Below are 8,544 nucleotides of genomic sequence, written 5' to 3'. Positions count from 1 at the left end.
CCCGCCCTTTGAAACAGATACAAGGACAAAATACCAGATGACCTTGTTAGAACGTGACGGGTAGGAGGTACCGGTCAGTTGAATCTAGAATTCCTTACCTTTCAGTAGTATAGGTAATGATTGTTCTGGCTCACTTCCACTGGAGCCAGATTCATATACCTATACCACCACTACAGGGGGAATTTTTTATGCCAAAATGATGATGTGATTCAACGATAGTCATGAGATTCAGCTAAATTGACTCTAGCTCACCACCACCTGGAGTCTATGATACAAATTTTTATAGGTAATGATGGTTCTGGCTCACTTCCACTGGAGCCGGATTTATATACCTATACTGCTACTACAGGTGGCATTTTTTATGCCAAAATGATGATGCGATTCAACGATAGTCATGAGTTGTATTAAACGAAACATCAATATTAATTAATAATGGATAAAATTTACTATAGCCCACGAGGATATTGGAAAGGTGTAGGAGCAATAAAAAAATTAGCCACCGCGGCTAAGGTATCTAAAGATGTGGCCAAGGATTGGTTAAAGAAACAAGCGATGTGGCAAATATATTTACCGGCACCGCGTTATATACCGAGGAAGAAGTTTGATATTTTTACAACGAATGAAGTTCATCAGGCTAATCTCTTGTTTCCCCACGATAAGGTAAAACGCGAAACGTATAAATACGCTTTAACAGTAGTGGATGTGGCTAGTCGATACATAGAGGCTGAGCCATTAACCTCGAAAGATTCAACAGAAGAAGCTAATGCACTGAGTCGCATATATAAACGCGGACCACTAAAATGGCCTAAGCTAGATCCCAGTCGCGTGTTCATGGGATTGATAACAAAACTGTTAACAAAGCACGATGTCGAAATCGTCCGTGGTGAAAGAGAGGCCCACCGCAGTCAAGCTATCGTTGAAAGATTTAACCGGACATTAGCGGAACGTTTGTTTGGCTATCAGTATGGGATCGAAATGAAATCCGAGAGATTGAGATCAACCGAATGGGTGACACGATTATCAGCCGTTGTATCAGCGCTGAATAATGAAGTAACGAGATTAATAGGGAAGAAACCATCCGATGCGATTAAAATGAAATCCTTGACTTCCGAATCTTCAGCACCGAGGAGAGGCAAAGAACGAAAACTTCCGGATAGAGTAAGGGTAAGATATTTATACCAGGCCGGTGAACTCGAAGGGGGCCTACGTCGCGCAACCGATCCCATATGGTCCCTTAAGACGTATAACATGAGTCGATTGGCTACGAAAGAAGGAGAGCCTATTCTTTATTATCTTCAAGATGGACCGGGTAGGGCATTTGTACGAGAAGAGTTGTTCATAGTTCCTGACGGTACGGTATTACCACCATAACCATAAGCATAGGTAGTTACACCATCATTATCAATCCATCTCTTTGTATCTAAGGGGGATAATGATGTCTTGTTCATTCTTAATCTATATATCCTATGATTGTAACTTCTTAAAGAGTTCATCTCGTGTTTGAACGTTCTACCGTTGAATAATGATTCTTTATACTGTTCGTGTTTGATATGCTTTTTTACAACATACTTCTTAACACCCTTAGCTTTTCTTATCTCTCCATTATCGGACTTCTTTATAGAATACATCTTAGGTCTTAATCCTACATACTCCGCTATAGGGGTCCCAGCACATTCATCCTTCATCTTACCTAACACCTTTTTATTTACAACGCTGTGCAGTGGATTATCTTTTGGGTAATCGCTCGTATCGTACATATCTATTTTTTCTGCCATATCTTTATACACATCCTTGGTTTGTATTTCCATCAACAAAGAATCTGTGTCGGTATATAACACCTCGCATCTATTGCCGTATTGCTTCTTAAGTTCGTTGTAATAAAAGTCATACATTAAGTGTTTTGACAAGTCGAGAATACTCATACTGACGTACACCGGTCTGTTGAATTTTATATTACCCTTCTGCATATGCAACGCGGCTAAGCCATTATCGAATATCTTGCTTCTGTTAAAAGCCGGACTGGCTATAAGTTTCCTGAGTCTTTCTTCCTCATTAGATATGACTAATTTTACATCAACACGCTTCCTTAGATTCTCCATAGTTTTACCAAATACTGAGTTATTCATGAGCTTATACAGATTCTTTTCGAAATCGCTGGTAGCTATCTTTCTTAAATCTGTGTTCAACCTTATATAGGGCTCCATCCAAGGGCTTTGATCGAACTTAAAACTCTGTGTATTTTCTTAAGTTTCATACCTAACGATAGATACAACTGGAGATTTCTGTAGTGAACTATATATTTTGTCTTATCCATCAAATTTGGTACGAGTTTTTCTACGTTAGCTAACCTACTATTACCCATCAAGGAGCGTTGATATTCCGACATCCAGTCTTTATTAACCATTAATCTTTCGGGAGCTAGCGGATAACTGTTATGGTCTTTATGTAACAAACTTGGATATTCCAAGTCAACTTCTAGTATGTACCCTTTATTCACATCATTCACATTGATATTATGGATATTATTCACATTGACCCATTCAAAACCACCCGTGGGTAAAGGTTGACTCATAGCCCATCCATACAAATTGTTGGCGTCGAGATATAATATGTGCGTGTCGGGTTTACTGGGATCGTATCCTTCCACTAATTTATTATTAGCCTTAGAATACCTTTTCGCTGCCATCGATATACCACCTCTTAATCCTTTCTCAATAAACAAGTGCATATCGTAATCTGTGAGTAGTTTTAGTTCTACGCCGGTCTTCTTCAACAATGCATCCCACGATAGTCTGGGACTGGAATAGTACCATGTCGGGTCCAAGCCGTATTGTTTTAAACATGACTTTCTAAATATCTCGAATATATCTGCGAGTAACAGTACATCGGTTTTTAAGTACAGATCGAGATAATCGCCTAAATTCTTACAACCTAATTTATCCCAGACCGTCAGAGCGTGTTCATAATCGGCATCTGTTATTTTAGATTCTGTTAAGTTACTATAGAATGATTCAAGGGGTGGTAATTCAGTTTCTTCGAATCTAGACCAATCATCCATATATTCATAAGGATATACACCTTTTCTCAGCAACAAATGATGTGTTATCTTATCGGTATATTTATTTGTTATCACAAAGTCATCGGGATTGTTCGCATTAGCTAAATTGTCCAGGGAAGATAACAGAAACTGTACGGAGTCTATGAATCTAAGCCCATTACTTTGCTTTATTCTAGATTTCCCATCCTTGTCCCTATAATGTATAGGTTTAGTCAACGAGAACGATATGTATTTTTCCATATTATTAGGAATGCACGTTAAACCGCCGTCGGTCTTTGAGATAGCTTGCATAATGAGATGTGAATCGTATCCCCTAAGGTTATGAAACACAAGGGGGATGGGTATTGTTTGAGAATTCATTTTTAGTTTGAAGTTACACTCGTTATGAGCGGCTCCCCGATAATTACCCGTGACGTAGCAATGATCTCTTACGGAATCCCCATCCAGAGGTTTATTACAAACGTGACAACTCGTTGACTTCTTATGGGCCCTCCAATCATCCCTCGTCATACGCATGGGTTTCTTACACGATAATTTTTCCCTGATTATTCTCTCTTCGTTTTGTAGATATTCTAGGAACTTTCCCGCTGCATCGGGCCCTCTGTAAATCACGGGAGTGTTTGTTTTCCCATCATACCTTACAACTATATATCCAAACCCACAAGGAATATGTTCTTGAGTTTTGTACGTGAAACTACTATCAGTATTGCTATGGTTGGTATTTTCTATGGGTTTGATAAGCGCTTGGAAGTCGGCGTAAATTACATACGGTACTGGCATTTGATTACAATAATGTTCAAATTTTAATATATTTTTTCCCTCTTTAGGCATATCGATCCTGATAGCATTCTGTCCAACACCTCTACAGTCTTCTTTATGCGCTTCTAATAGATCTTGTCTGCTGTACCCATGTAGGCATCTTTCGCAGAAATATTTCTTTCTAGCATGTTTTGTTTGATCGTATAACAGCCTGTTTAAACTCTTTATCCATGTATAATGATATTTTCCATCTTTTTCGATCAGAAATGAATTGATTCTAGGGATATGTTCCGGAGCGGAGCTTATCCTGTGTACAACAATTCCTTTAGAATATCCGAAAACATTTATAGCTAAATTATTTTGCTTTTCCACCTTATCAATTTGCGATATTGGTGTAGGTTCGTCTATACCATCGAAGATGAGTCCATCGTTTTGGGGATAGCTAGAAGGTCTATCCGGATTTTTGTCTACGGGGAACAATGCAGATTTTATCATCATTCTTAAACAGTCATCGCCTTTATTTTTTACATTAATTATGGCTTTTTTCTTCTTATAATACGGGGGTAAATCTATATAAGATCCACCTTTGAAGGGCATGTAATTTGCTATATCTAAGTATAAACTATCGATTTTATCCACACCCCAACCCGAACCTCTATTTGTCCAGCGTTCTAAAGTTTCCTGTATTCTCTGAATTGATGTATCTAATGATGAGTTTATAGTATCGGATTCGGTTATAACTTCTTGATTGCTACGGAAATATGGTTCGGTATATTCGGTGCTATCATCTGCGCTACTTTTACTCAATGACATTTTAATCGTCAGCTGGTATTTTATACTATGTAAATCATCTAACTCCTCGTTAATTTTACTCCATATGATGGGCTTAATATCGTTAACATCCATGTTGGAATTAATATCCATCTTCCAACCTCTTAGATATTTACCAACGCCGGCGGATGTGGGTACAAATATTAATTCTTGTTGTTGTTGTTGAATATCATCATCATCATCATTAGGTTGATTATTATCTAGTAAAGCGATCAATTCAGCTCTTCTCATTCGAGAATAACCTCTCAGCCCACTGTTTCTCGCTCGAACTTTGAGTTCTCTAACAGTCTGGGGTTTGTTGTATTCCAAACCGAGTAAGGTAATCAATTCAGCTTTTCTCATACGGGAATATCCACGTAGGCCACTTTGCTTTGCCATAGCTTTTAACTCTCTGACAAAAACCATTGTGGTTGAATGGTATATGCAAAATGAGACAAATGTCTAATTGGTTGTTTTCATATATCTTAATACGTATTCTCCCCAACCTATTCCTCTCATTGATCTCTCTTCCTAGCATAAATAATCTGGTTCCTGACCCTATCAGCACCGTGTTTCTTAAATAAACAATAACGACCTTTGACCCCTATCCCGCATTCAGAACACGTATAGTTTATGTGTCCGCGCCTGATGTAATAATTGTGTATACCGCAGTAAATATCAACACAGTGTCGATTACATAGAGTCGTCTTCCCCATGAGTGTAAATTTGCAATTATTCATGGTATATACATCTATCATATCATTTGTCTAAATGCAAATCACATCTACACTAGGCGGGATATTGATTAGGCTATTTATAGATCACTATAACTAGGTCATGGTTTATGCATAGCCACAGCTGTGGTTATTTATGAGTAGCTATTGTATAGCTGAAAATCAATAGAGCAGATAACCCCATAATCACAAATGTGACCTCTCGGTCTTTCTGAGCCTCTGACGGTGTATAAAACTGACTCATTGTTGGTTTGGTATTGGGTCTAGTTTTTTCCCAAAAACGAGATAGTATTCGTGCATGGCATTTTCGACATCCTTAAACGTTTGAATTGAATGTCCTTCCTTAAGCAGTTTTTCATGAATGAAGTCTAATCTCTTCATTCTCTGCTGTGTATATTGTAACTGGGCTGCTTGGTATTGTTCTAAAGCTTCGTTATGTCGTTTACGCTCCTCTTCAACTTCTTTAGCGTTTGATTCCCTCATACTGGAAAATAAATAATTACTCCCCGAAAAAGCTAGAGCATTAACAACAGCTCCACCGACCATCATCGCAATTGTTGCCATAGTATATGAATATAAAATATTCAAATGTTTAATTACTTCATTATGTCTTCCGGGATAAGTCCTTGTTTGATGAGCATATCCTTCGTTGCCATTGCTAATCCAATATCCAGAACCATCATACCTATATGAAATCCATTAAAATCTAGCTTGGGAGGTGTGGCTTTAGTAATCATTTTAGCTATACGTGCATAGCCAATGGCCAAGCCTGTGACCACCGCTGAATGATACGTCGCGTTTACCAACATTTTACTGTCTGTAACTGGAGTAGTCATGCTTCTTATAGCATTATATGAGGACTAACCTCTAATTGAACTTGTTGTTGCGGCGGGGGTGACGTTTTCTCTTCTCTGGTCTTATAAAAGAACCATACAGCCGCTATACCAGCAACTCCTACTAGTGCCCATGTTTTAATCGGATTAATATTTGAATTATTTATTAATTTCGCTTTGCGCGCCAGTCCTCCCTTTCTTCCTGCAGCTATTTTTGGGGGGTTCTTAGTAACTCTGGGTTGTTTTTGTGTTTGTGGTGCATTCACTTGTTGTTCCTCAATCTGTTGTTCCTCGTTCACTTGTTGTTGTTGCGTTTCCACAATCTGTTGTTCCTCGTTCACAATCTGTGGTGTCACCTGTTGAGTCTCCATTATTATTAAGTGGGCACGTATGTTTAAATTGACAATACCTAGCCGTTATTAAAGCTGTGGTGAAGGGAGCTAAGAACATTCCGAATCTATGATAAAACTCACAGCTCACTGCACTTATAGCGTGTTCGATGAATGGGTCTTTCTCTAGAGATTCACATAAATACAGGCGATGTTCTGCCGGGATAGGGAGAAACGTACTAGCTATGACTGTGTATAGTTGTAATATAGACAACCCTATCATTTTAGTCATGGTAGCTCCCAGTCTAGACTCATAACGCGCGTACAGTTTTTTAATCTCTTCGTCGGTCATGTTATCAATTTTTTCGATGGTATAATTTTCCCCCAAATATTGGGAACATTTTCCACCGGCTACCAAAGCCGCGAGTCTTTCTCTATGTTTATCTAAAGATTTATCTAAAGATTTATCTACATGTTGATCTGCATCAGATTCTTTGAGCATTTGTTCGATGAGTTCGTCGCATTCCATAATGTAATACCTAAGGAGATATTTAAGTCTAACATAATATAATATGACATATCCAATACAACCCGTAATAATGAACTGTTGTGAAAGCATGAGGATTTCGAACCACATTTTATGTAATATTAACCGCTAATGTTCAATTTGCTACATTTTGCTACATTTTTGCTACATTTTTGGTACATTTTGCTACATTTTGCTATAATTTGCTAAGCAATTGCATAAGCAGCTGGTTGATCGGTTTTTAATACGAGTTTACACTGCTTCGTTGCCGCTAACAGTTTTCTGACTTTATCTCGTTCAATCTTGGTATAAATGACATCATTTTCGCGTAAACATTCCTCGAATGAATCTCGGTCTTTGCAATGAAACAGGGCTACCCATTTGGTCTGCTCTCTGAGATCTTTCAGGACAGAGTTGTATTTTTGAGTAAGTACCCAAACGCTATGCTGAGTATGCCGACCGGAGAATGCTCAATACGAAAGCATATCTTTCTTTTTTGTGAGTTCTTTACTCGCGCTGCAGTCGTCTATTACGAAAAGGGTTGATTCTCCTTTGTATTTTTCGTGACATACTCGGAGGCAGTCTTGTAAACGATCGCCCGGATAGACTCTGTGTACCCCGTCGTCATTCATTACCGAATCTCTCGATATGTATGTTTTATTAACGCTTATAGGCGGGCACAGAATAATAATATGATCGAAAACGTCCCGATAATGACTTTGTAAAATATCTAGAATAAAAGCTGTTTTTCCGCAGGCCGTTTGCCCGCATATGATAGCGCAGTGCGGATCTTTAGGTAAAAGATTATCAATAGATTGCTTGCACGAATCTCCCATTCTGTATATTAAGTTGCACATCCATAATCACGTACAAATATATGTTTAATTTACCAGCCAATTCCTGGAGCTTCGTTATCTGTATGGTGGCACCCTCGCTAGCATTTTCTATTCTCCTCCCACTGCCGTGTAATTGGTCATCGTCTGTTGTTCGCATTTCGAGCCATCGATACCCATCGATACACTCCCTAGAGACAGATCTTTCACGACCGCGTTAACTTCCGAGGATCGTTTTATAGAAGGAAGTTTTTTAATCTCATCCCACTGGTGATACGCTAGCATTCCTTGGCTATATAGTTGATTAGGAACGCCCTCGATAGTCAATTCTACTTTTGTAATCTTGGGATTGTAGAACTTCTCGGTATTTCTTTTAAACGCATCGGAAGGGGTCCTCGAACAACATTAAAATACCCTTCAGCGACCTCGTGGGGATGTTTAGATTGATATTCCACATCGTATCTTTTTTGTCCCTCGTGAGCTTTCGATGTCGCAGCATGCGATCGTGCAAAATGGCTAAACTTCCCGTATAATGGTTACGAATTTGTCTGGCTAATTCGGGATCCGTTATCATATCGTACTCCAGCGAGATATTGTCAATGGAATAGCTAGCATCTTCAGCAGCTCTGATTACTCTGCCGTAGTCATTAAAAGTGAGTTCG

Source organism: Haliotis rufescens, unplaced genomic scaffold, assembly GCF_023055435.1.
Source record: "Haliotis rufescens isolate VD_foot unplaced genomic scaffold, xgHalRufe1.0.p SCAF_13, whole genome shotgun sequence".
In the NCBI taxonomy this organism is placed as follows: domain Eukaryota; kingdom Metazoa; phylum Mollusca; class Gastropoda; order Lepetellida; family Haliotidae; genus Haliotis; species Haliotis rufescens.
The sequence above is the reverse complement of the archived record's forward strand: the minus strand, read 5'-3'. Positions refer to the sequence as shown.